This window comes from Phacochoerus africanus, chromosome 3 (assembly GCF_016906955.1).
Source record: "Phacochoerus africanus isolate WHEZ1 chromosome 3, ROS_Pafr_v1, whole genome shotgun sequence".
NCBI classification, from domain to species: Eukaryota; Metazoa; Chordata; class Mammalia; order Artiodactyla; family Suidae; genus Phacochoerus; species Phacochoerus africanus.
This window is the reverse complement of record NC_062546.1, coordinates 57,895,884-57,908,272: the sequence shown is the minus strand read 5'-3', so window position 1 is coordinate 57,908,272 and position 12,389 is coordinate 57,895,884. Positions and strand designations below refer to the sequence as shown.

Here is a 12,389-nt window from a genome sequence, read left to right as displayed (position 1 = left end):
GGGAAATCCTGTGCCTACAAATGACTGTGATTTATGTATAAACAGTTTTAATTATCATACCAGTTTATTTTATCTGCCCAGACTCAGAAATACCTACAACAGAACATCCTTTGGGCCAGCAATTTATAGAAAGTTAATGAATTGGTTATTTTGAAAACTAATGATGGCATGTTTCAGTATAACAGAGTTTTCTCTCACATACTTAATACATTTCTTGCATTATGACTTTTCCTGCATATAGTTATCCCCAATATATAGGTCTAGCCAATCACATGTGGTTAATTTAAATAATATAGTTGTAAATATTAAGAATATTAATTAGAAATCTTCACCTTAAATGAGCCATATCTCCCAAAGTATAGTTGCCTGTTTAAGGCCATTCTGTTAATCAAATGATGTCATGAAAAGACTTTGAAAAATATAAAGTGTTAACACCAGTTCACAGTAGTAACAGTCAACATTTGAGTTAAACCTCACTTTTAGTGAGACTATGTCCATATACATTTAGGACTCTCCCATTTGCATTGCTCCTTCACCAGTGTTGCTTCATAGTTGATACTCATTATTTTCCTAGAAGGGGAATAGGCATGGGTTACTCTACCAAATGAAGCAGTGTTCAAGGAAATGCTTTGATTACAAGTGCTATGTAAATGAAAGGTACCATGTATATTCTATGCTGGAGAAAATGCCCAGAAAAAGAAGGGTTAGGATTCTCCTCAGATTTACCCAACTCAGTAGTGAGGTTTTTGCTTACTTTTCAGTTCTTACATTTTATTTTATGGCCACCCCCATGGCATGTGGAAGTTCCCAGGCCAGGGACTGAATCTGAGTTGCAGCTGTGACAACCAGCTGAGGATGGAACCTGTACCTCTGCAGGGACCCAAGCCACTGCATTTGGATTCTTAATCCATTGTGCCACAGTGGGAACTCCTCTGACATAATTTTAAATATATTTCTAAGACCTATTTTTTAAAAATATCTACCAGAATCCATAATTGCTTCTGTGAGTTTTTTGCTTAACATCTTTTCTGATGTGTGTTGGCTTATATAATCTTTTTGTAGTTTTTCCCTCTTTAGGTAAGGAAGCAAAGTCTAAAAAGCCTTCATTACAATGGATTTTTTTTTTCTTTTTTTTGACCGCACCCATGGCATGTGGAAATTTCCAGGCCAAGGATCCAACCCTGCACTCATTTGCGATCTGTGCCACAGCTGCAGAAATGCTGGATCCTTAACCCACAGTGCCTCACGGGAACTTGAAATTATAATGGATTTTATATGTGGAGTTTTCCCATGGTATCGTTTTTATCATGCTAGATATCTTCTATTTCATTTTATTTATTTTCATTCCTTCACTCTTACTATCCCCACATCCCTCCAAAATGTTTAAGACATAGGTAGAGTAATGGAGGTTATGCTACAAAACTAGTGTTTCAAAGAGTTTTTTGTTTGTTTTTTACTAAAGTATGGTTGATTTACACTATTAGTTTCAGTTGTACAACATAGTGATTCAACATTTTTTTATTGATTATACTCCATTTAAGGTTATTAAAAAATACTATATTCCTTGTGCTATACAGTGTATCCTCGTAGCTTATTTATTTTATACATAGTAGTTTGTACCTCTTTATTCCCTACCCATGGCTTATCCCTCTCGCCTTCACTCTCTGCATTGGTGACCATTAGTTTGTTTTATGTATCTATGAGTCTGTTTGTTTTGTTATATTCATTTGTCTTATATTTTGGATTACACATATAAGTGATAATGTATACTATTTGTCTCTCCCTGACCTATTTCACTAAGCATAATACCTCCTAAGTCTGTTCATGTTGTTGTAAATGGCAAATTTTCATTTTTTTTTTTTATGGCTAACATTCTATTTTGTGTATGGGTGTATGAGTATACCACATTTTATTTATTCATTTGTCTGATGGACATTTAGGTTGCTTCTTTATCTTAGCTATTGTAAATAATGCTGCTGTGAACACTGATGTGCATGTATTTTTTCAAATTAGTGTTTTGTTGTCTTTGAATATGTACCCAGAAGTGGAATTGCTGGATCATATGGTAGTTCTGTTTTTAGTGTTTGGAGAATCTCCATACTGTTTTCCATAGTGGCTGCACCAATTTGCATTCCTGCCAACAGTGTGCAAGTGTTCCCTTTTCTCCACATCCTAACCAACACTTGTTACTTGTCTTTTTGGTAATAGCCATTGTGACAGGTCAGAGGTGATACTTCATTGTAATTTTGATATGCATTTTTCTGATGATTAATGATGTTGAGCACCTTTTCATATGGCTGTTGGCCATCTGTATGTCTTCTTTGGAAAAATGTCTATTCAGGTCCTCTGCCCATTTTTTAATCAAGTTGTTTGTTTTATGTTGAGTTATATGAGTTCTTTATATATTTTGGATATCAACTCCTTACCATCTATATCATTTGTAAGTATCCTCTCCTATTCTATAGGTGACGTTTTCACTTTGTTGATAGTTTCCTGTGCAAAACTTTTTAGTTCGATGTAGTTCCATTTGTTTATTTTTGCTTTTGTTTCCTTTGCCTGAGGAGAAATATCCAAAAAAAATTTTTTTTGGAGACTGATAATCAAAGAGCATACTGCCTGTGTTTTCTTCTAGGAGTTTTATGGTTTCTGATATTAGGTCTTTAATCCATTTTGACTTTATTTTTGTATGTGTCATGAGAAAAATGTTCTAATTTCATTCTTTTACATGTAGCTGCCCAGTTTTCCCAGTACCACTTATTGAAGAGACTCTCTCTTTATATATCATTGTCTCCTTTCTCATAGATTAATTGACCGTAAATGTGCGGGTTTATTTTCGGGCTCTGTTCTGTTCCGTTGATCTTTGTGGCTGTTTCTGTGCTAGTACATACTATTTTGATTACTGTAGCTTTGTAATATAGTTTGAAGGCACAGAGTATGATAACCACCAGCTCTGTTCTTTTTTCTTAAGATTTGCTCAAAAATTACCCTGATGTTTTTAACTCTCTCTGTTCTTTATTTTATTATCTGCAAAATGAAAGAATTATCTGGATCCAGGGATGTTTCAATATTTACTTTTTGTATTTTTAGGGCCGCACCCACAGCATATGGAGGTTCCCGGGCTTGGGGTGTAATCGAGCTGTAGCCACCAGCCTACACCATAGCCACAGCAATGTGGGATCCGATCCTCATCTGTGACCTACACCACAGCTCATGGCAACCCCTGATCCTTAACCCACTGAGTGAGGCCAGGGATCGAACCTGCAACCTCATGGTTCCTAGTCAGATTCATTAACCACTGAGCCACGACAGGAACTCCTAGTATTTACATTTTATCAAATGATAATACTGTTTACATCTTTCAAAGGAAGATTTATGGAAAGAATTAAAAATGGAAATTTTTTTTTTTAAGAATGAAAATGATTTTTTTAAAATTATTTATTATTATTTTTTTCCCACTGTACAGCAAGGGGGTCAGGTTATCCTTACATGTATACATTTACATTTTTCCCCCAGCATTTCTGCTGTTGCAACATGAGTATCTAGACAAAGTTCTCAATGCTATTCAGCAGGATCTCCTTGTAAATCTATTCTAAGTTGTGTCTGATAAGCCCAAGCTCCCGATCCCTCCCACTCCCTCCTCCTCCCATCAGGCAGCTACAAGTCTCTTCTCCAAGTCCATGATTTTCTTTTCTGAGGAGATGTTCATTTGTGCTGGATATTAGATTCCAGTTATAAGTGATATCATATGGTATTTGTCTTTGTCTTTCTGGCTAAAAATGGAAATTTATAAGCAATTGTACAAATAATTATCAGTGTTTACTAATAATGTGTTACTATCATGGTGAACAAGAAAATATTGGGAGTTCCCATCATGGTGCAGCGGAAGCAAATCTGACAAGGAACCATGACAAGCAAATCTGACAAGGAACAAGTTCGATCCCTGGCCTCGTTTAGTGGGTTAAGGATCCAGCGTTGTCATGAGCTGTGGTGTAGGTCACAGACATGGCTAGGATCTGGTGTTGCTGTGGCTCTGGCATAGGCCGGCAGCTACAGCTCCAATTAGACCCCTAGCCTGGGAGCCTCCATATGCCTCAGTGCTGCTCTAAAAAGACAAAAGACAAAAAAACAAAAAAGGATTGAAAACCTATAGTGTCTATTTCATATCAAAATTGGGATTAAAGTACAAGGATCCATGTGACCCCCAACTTTTGTCAATCACTTTATGATTTGCAAGGCTCTAGCCCCTTGCCTTGGCATGGTGGCACAGCCTGACTAAAATGTTAACTTTCTTGTCACTTGATAGAGGTCTTCCTGGGCATGTCCCCAAACTAGATTCCATAGGATGGGAGAAAATTACTACTACTGCAGAATACCACTTTTTCTTCCTATTCTCTCTAGGCTTTGTGAAACCATACTCACATGTTATGTAGCCCTATCTCACCTTAAATGTAAATAACCAAATGATTTAAAGTTTTTCAGCCTTGACATTCTAGAATCTCTGTATGGCGAGATTTACAAAATTTATATAGAAATGCACTGAAGTTCTTAAAATAAACATTGACGTTCCCTAAGACTTAATCTTTAGATCTCTCAACTACACTGTGTAACCTTGTTGATCTCATCTAACCTCACAATTCGAAGTAGCATCTATAATCTTTCTACTTCCAAGTTTATATGTCACCTCTCAAACTGCTCTTCTTTTGAATGTCTAGTAGGTTTTTTGAACTCGATGTGTCCAAAACTGAGTTGCTGATTGCTTTCATTCTGATTTTTCTAGTCTTCCCATGTAATAAATGGCACTTCTAAACTTCTTTCTCAAGACAAACCCCCCCAGAAATTACCTGTAGTTCTCCTTTCTCCCAAACCCCACAACCAACTAGTTTAGCTCTTTAAAATGTAACTGTAATCAATCAATTTCCATTCCTTCTGCTACCATTTTTAGTCAAGCCACCCTTATCTTCTGATTGGGTTATTATGGTAGTTTAAAAAAGTATTTTTTATTAGAGTATAGTTGATTTACAGTGTTATGTCAATTTCTCCTGTACAGCATAGTGACCCAACCACTTTTCTCATATTATCTTACATTATGGTTTATCCCAAGTATTGGAAGGTCCAACCCCTTCCTTCCTTGGCTTTCTATAACTGAATCTTATCACAGCAGCCAGAATCATTCTGTTCAAATGTCTGTAGCTTTCTGTTTCACTCCAGATCAGAACAGAACAGTTTTTTGTTTGTTTTTTCTTGTCTTTTTGCTTTTTCTAGGGCCACTTCCCACAGCATATGGAGGTTCCCAGGCTAGGGGTCTAATTGGAGCTGTAACTGCCAAGCCTATGCTAGAGCCACAGCAACTCGGGATCCAAGCTGCGTCTGCGACCTACCCCACAGCTTGCGGCAATGCTGGATCCTTAACCCACTGAGCAAGGCCAGGGACCGAACCCGCAACCTCATGGTTCCTAGTCAGATTCGTTAACCACTGAGCCACGTCGGGAACTCCCAGAACAGAACAGTTTTTACAAGGCCCTACAGGACCAGTTCTCTACCTCTGCCTCATTTCTCCTTTTCCCCATTATTCACTCAGCTTCAGTCACACTGACTTTTTTGCTATTTCTCAAATATGCTGGGGACCTTCCCACCACTGGACCTTTGCATTTGCTGCTCCCTCAACCTAGTGTGCTTTTCTCAGATATTTTTATGGCATGCATTTAGTGAGATCTATGTGTATCTGACTTGTAACTACAACTCGCAACAAATTATTCCATCACAAAGTTTTATTTCTTTATCTATTACTTACCAGCTAAGTATGTTACTTACTTGTACTGTCTGTCTCCTCTTTACCCCCTAATTGAGGGGTAACTTATAAGGGCAAGAATTTTTCTCTGCTCTATCTCCTGTAATATAACTAACCTTTAGAGCAGTTCTTGAAAGTATTCACTGTCTATTGAATAAATTAGTAAATTCTTATAGTATTCCAAAGGGAGATTCAAGTTGTTACATTTTACTAAGAAGGTTTGGCTATCTCATGTAATTATGACAGATTCTTCTCAAACAGTTTTGAAAAAAACTAGTACTCCTATAATAGTATATTTTAGACAGAAAAGTTGGAGCTTTTTCCAGCTGAGGAAAATACAAATAGATACCTAGTTATTCTTTTTCAAGATAATAGGTGAGTCATATGCATTGATTGATAGAATCAAAGTGAACATGGAATTACTTAAAATGCAGTGGATTCAGTGATGTGATACACCAATAATTTATTTTAATATTTTATTTGTATTTTCTTATTTTATTTTAATGGCTGTACCCATGGCATATGGAAGTTCCCAGGCTAGGGGTCGAATTGGAGCTGTAATTGCCAGCCCATACCACAGCCACAGGAGTACGGGATCTGAGCTGCGTCTGTAACCTACATCATAGCTCATGTCAACACTGGATCCTTAACCCACCGAGTGAGGCTAGGGATCGAACCTGAGTCCTTATGGATATTAAATTCATTACCACTAAGCCATGATAGAAACTCCCACACCAATAGATTTTAAACTGTTCATTGGAAAGCCTTTCAAAATGACCAGGTTTTTACTCAAATTTAAGAATATGAGTTCCCATGATGGCTCAGCAGAAACAAATCTGACGAGTATCCATGAGGACGCATGTTTGATCCCTGGTCTCACTCGGGTTAAGGATCTGGTGTTGCTGTGAGCTGTGGTGTAGGTCACAGACATGGCTCAGATCTGGCATCGCTATGGCTGTGGTGTAGGCCAGTAGCTACAGCTCTGATTGAAACCTTTATATGCCGTGGGTGCAGCCCTAAAAAAAAAGCCAAAAGAAAATTTAGCTATTCTATGTACATAATTTTGCATTTCCAATTTTAGAACTGTCTTCCTAGTTTTCACAAAGAGAAAACCTGCTGGGATTTTTATTGGAATTGCATTGAATAAATAGATCAATCTGAGAAAACAAAAATGTAAACAATATTGAGTTTTCTAACCTATGAACACTGTATAGCTTTCCATTCATTTAGGTTGTCTTTTGGCTCTATACAGAAATTTAGTTTGATAGTATTTTTGTCAACGTTATAACTTCCTGCCTACAACATTCACTTCTTATGTAATAAATGACCTAATACTTGCCTGACTTTGGCTATCCACAGTATTCTGGCATTGCTGATTTCAGTGTCACAGATTTGTGAAAAGAGAAGGGATTTGGTAGATTTTTGCAAGAAACTGTTCTAGAACAGAGGTAATTAATGTTAAATCACCACCACTGTTTACTGCCTAGTGGCTAAATTAACTTCCCTGTGGGAAACAAAAACAACTCAATGTTAACTCTTCTCCAAAGCTGATGGATTCCACTCGACCACTCCAAATAGAAGGCCAAAAATCCCAATTGTTAAATAAATATTGTTACTGAGGATCCAAGATGTGGGAAGGACAAAGAACAGGGCCAACCTTATCAGTAGTTTCTGACCTTTAAAGGCAAATGAAACCTTGCCCTGGCACCTTCCAGTCACTGCAGAGAGTGTCTGAGTAGGGCAGAGGAGAAGGAATGAGTGTGGGCCTCTTGCCTGTAGGGAATATGCTGATCAAGTGGGAAGTCAGAGAGCAGAGTAATATAATCATGATATTAAATCACAAACATGACATGCATTTTTTTTTCAGCAAAAACAATGCCATTTTCTATATGCTGTTTTGCAGAGTTGGTTAATTCATATTTTGGGGAGTGGTGTGCAGTGGGGCATATGGTTATTTATGTTTTGCACAAAATTTAAGACATTGTGCGTACTGACAACAAGTTTAAATGAGACATCAGTGATTGGTCAAGCTCTTGGAAGGTCATCTCTATGCCAAGTAAGCATATTTTTTATATGAAAAACACCATGAATTCATTCAGCAAAGCATCAAGGAAAATTATAGAAGTTTGGATGCTAGTCAGATTGGGATGGGAACTGAGCCATCATGGGAACTCCTTTATTTTATTTTTTGCTAGAGATTAATTTGAAGTGTTTCTGATCATTTATGCAATTACTGAAGGTCTTCAGTATTATAATAGATGCCAATACCGCTCACAGCTGCTTTTCACTGAAATATTTTTCTAAATTACTCAGTGAATTTTATTACATTTATAGTTGTACAGTGATCATCACAACCCAATTTTACAGCATTTCCATCACAATTAACTGAAATATTTTAAAATCTACATCTGTCACTGTAAAAAGTCATGTCAAATTTATTTCTCCACCCTTGTCATTACCTTGTACTGGCACTTTTAAAGGGAAAGGATGAAAGAAAGCATATATGTGGACACTATTCAATACACTGTATTCTTCATTGATCTTCAGGTGTACAGCAAAGTAATTCATTTATATATGTGTGTGTATTTCAGATTATTTTCCATTATAAGTTAAACATTCTCTTTGAAGAAATGTTTCTTTAGGTTCTTTTGCCCATTTTTTTAATTTGAATGTTATGAGATGTTGACTTGTATGACCTCTTTATGTATTTTGGAAATGGAGCCCTTGTTGATCACATCACTTGCAAATATTTTCCCACAGTCTGTGGATTGTTTTTGTTTGTGGTTTCCTTTGTGGTGCAAAAGTTTTTATGTTTGATTAGATCCCATTTGTTTATTTCTAGTTTTATGTCTTTTGCCTTGGGAGACTGTGATCTAAGAAAATTTTGCTACTATTTATGTCAGAGAATGTTGTGCCTATGTTTTTTCTTCTAGGAGTTTTATGATGTCATTCTTATATTTAGGTCTGATAGGGACAGAGGAAAGGGACAAAGTAGTTGATTAAATAGTTAATCTCAGTAGGGGATTGTAAGTAAAGAAAATAGTATGGGAGAACCCTGTAAGTTAATGATCATTCAAGAAAGCAGGCTTGCTTTACCACAAAACCATGCAACATAGCATAAGACATAACCCCCAAACAATAAAACAATGGTGGAAAGAGACCCATATCTTGCCCAGTGAGGTTTTAGTAAGTTAATGATTCCTAGTATATGCTTCTCTGGGCACACTAAAAACAAAAATATAGGAAAAGGTGATGTTATATTGAAAGCTGAAATATTTCTCATATTTAATGTGTTACCATGTTTTGCTCATTTCCATTGGTCCATGACAGTCTCAGTTTGACCTTGTAGGGACAAGAAAACCCCCCTGCCCAACATGGAGGAGGAGCTAACGATGGAAGTTTAATGTCTACTCAAGATGAGGAAGAAAGTGGTCTCCTCCCCTCCCCACTTCCCCTTTGATTATAAAACTGTAACACTAAGTTCTCAGGGCATGGCCATAGCACCCCCTTGCCCACCCAGTGGTATTTCTCACAACTCTCTCCCTACCTGTCCCTCTGCCTCTCGCTGAATTCTTTTTTACTCCAGGACAGAAAAACATACACTTTATTACTAAGTTCTGAGACTGTGTTCTGCCAGTTTCAGGTCTTTAAACAATTTTCAGTTTATTTTTGTATACTGTGTGAGGGAGTGTTCTAATTTCACTGATTTACATGAGACTGTCCAGCTTCCCCAACACTACCTGCTGAAGAGACTGTCATCTCCATGCCTCCTTTGTTGAAGATTAATAGGCTATAGTTATGTGTGTTTATTTTTGAGCATTGTTTTTAATCCTTTGCTGGCTCTTCTGAGCAAAACCACAAAGCCATGCAACATAGCATAAGGCTTTTCTAAGAGCACAAAAATGGCTGTAACAGTCCCTGCAGAAACCAGAGAATTCTATCCTGTTCCTAACAGCAGCAAAGTCTAGCTTCTGGTTCTGGTATCACTAAAGCTAAGCAGCCCTTGTCTGAGGCAATGATCAGATAAATCCCTTTTGATGCTAACAACTTCCTCCTGTGACACTACAGTCACTAGAGAGGGAGTGTGTGTGTGTGTGTGGCTAGGAGTGAAAACTGAGGAAGGAAATGGGAGGATTATTTGAAAATTTTAAGATCTACCAAGACAGACCTTGCCTTTTCTTTTTTGCTCAACATGATAATCCCATACCTAGCAGATACATTGTTGAATGTGTTCCCAGTATATTTTTAACGTCCTTATTTGAAGGATTATTGTGAATTCTTTTTTTTTTTTTTAATCTTTTTGCTTTTTCTAGGGCCACTTCCTACAGCATATGGAGGTTCCCAGGCTAGGGGTCTAATTGGAGCTGTAACTGCCAAGCCTATGCTAGAGCCACAGCAACTCGGGATCCGAGCCGCGTCTGCAACCTACACCACAGCTTGCGGCAATGCTGGATCCTTAACCCACTGAGCAAGGCCAGGGATCGAACCCGCCTCCTCATGGTTCTTAGTCGGATTCGTTAACCACTGAGCCACAAGAACTCCTGTGAATTCTACTTTATACAATCTGCTAAGTTTTAACACAGTTATATACCCATATTACCCTATAACACAGTTATATACCCATATTACCCTATAACAATCAAGATAATAAACCTATCTATCATGCCCCATATTTTCCTGAGGCCCCTTGGGAAACCTTCCCTAACACCTCTGCCCCACTTTACTTCATCTCCAGGTAACCACTGATTTGCTGTCACTATTGATTAGTTTGCATTTTGTAGAAATTTATATAACTATACTGTATGTATCTTTGGCTTTCATCAGCGTATTATTTTGAGGTAATCTGTGTTGTGTGTATCAGTAGTTCATTTCTCTGTACTGCTGATAAAAATTCCATTGGACATATCACTATTTGTTCATCCTTTAATCTGTTGAGATGCACATTTGGATTGTTTCTGGTTTAGATGTGACTATACCATTTCACATCATTCCATTACATGCTGGGGGTTCCACTTGCTCCACATCCCAGCCAGCACTTGGTATTATCAGTCTTTGTAATTTTTAGTCATCCTAATACATGTATAGCAGTATCTCATTATGGTTTGAACTTGCATATCCTTAATAACTAATGATCTTGAACATCTTTTCATGCACATACTTGCCATCCACTTGTTGTCTTTAGAATGTCTTTATTTTGCCCATTAAAAAAAAAAAAAACTAGTTGTTATTTGGTACCCACATATCTTCTAAGTGAAGTGTCCAAGTATTTGCCCATTTTTAAAATTGGGTTGTCAGATTTGAGTTTTAAGAGTTTAGATACAAATCCTTTATCAGATCAGTGATCTGCAAGTCTTCACTGAGGTTCGTCTTTTCATTTTTTCAGTGCTTATTAAAAAAGAGGTTCTTAATTATGTTGAAAGCTGTTTTTTCTCTTAGACATCATGCATGTAGGTAGTATCATATCTAAGAAATTTTTCCCTAAGATCACAAAGATTTCTCTTTTTTCTTCTAGAGGTTTTATGGTTTAGACTTACTCATTTAGGTCATTGATTATCATTTTTAATTTTTATATATGGTAAAAGGTACAGGTCAGTATTCCTTTATTTGCATAATTAGTATCCAGTTGCTTCAATACCATTTGTTAAAAACACTCTCCCTTTTCTACTAAATTGCATTTGCACCTATTGAATAAATGGGAATTTGCTCAGTTCATTTCCTCATCAAGCTGCAGGATATAAGGAAGATATAGAAAGGGAGTCAGACTTGTTTGTACTTTGGATAAAATGTAATCATGATAAAATATACTCTCATGAGAGTCTTCCAAGCAGAGCCCCACACAGAATCATGACTAGAAACTAAGCACTGCCCTTATGAGGAAGACCAGGGATCACTCCAGCCTGGTTCTATATATTTCTGCACTGTAGCTTAAGAGCAAGCATTGTAGAAGGGCAGAACAGAATCTTTTTCATATTCCAGTTCTGGATAGATAAGTTGTTTTCCCCAAAGCCTTCTGGAATTCAGTGACTTAGTAGCCAAAAGGGTTGAATGTTAAGTTGGTATTTCCAAAATGACTTGATTTACGAAATGGTAATTAGAGCCCTGGATACACATCTGCCACCCTGTCTAGCCTTGTGTTGCTGCAAACACTTTACAATTTGCAGTTCGCAAAACTGCTCAAACTCTTTGCTTCATATACACTCTTGTCTCTGTCTCTAAAGCATTTCTTGACTTCTTCATCTGTCGAATTCCTACTCATTCTTTAAAACCTAGTTCTTGGCGTTCCATTGTGGCTCAGGGGAAACGAATCTAACATCCATGAGAATGAAGGTTCGATCCCTGGCCTCACTCAGTGGGTTAAGTATCTGGCGTTGCCGTGAGCTGTGGTGTGTAGGTTGTAGACATAGCTCAGATCCTATACTGCCATGGCTGTCGTGTAGGCCAGAGGCTACAGCTCCACTTGTGACCCCTAGCCTGGGAACCTCCATATGCCATGGGTGTGGCCCTAAAAAGATAAAGAGATAAAAAAATAAAAATTTAGTTCTCCAACCTTCCCTTTCTGATGGCAGTTTCTCATTTGTGTTCACCTTGCACAAATTCACAT

General features: G+C 37.4%; 1 protein-coding gene across 18 annotated transcripts in view; it reads left to right on the top strand.

Annotated features, from left to right (window-relative positions):
* PCM1 (pericentriolar material 1) overlaps positions 1-12,389 on the top strand; it is a 106,701-nt gene that overhangs the window by 93,643 nt on the left and 669 nt on the right. The gene's annotated exons all lie outside the window — the stretch shown is intronic.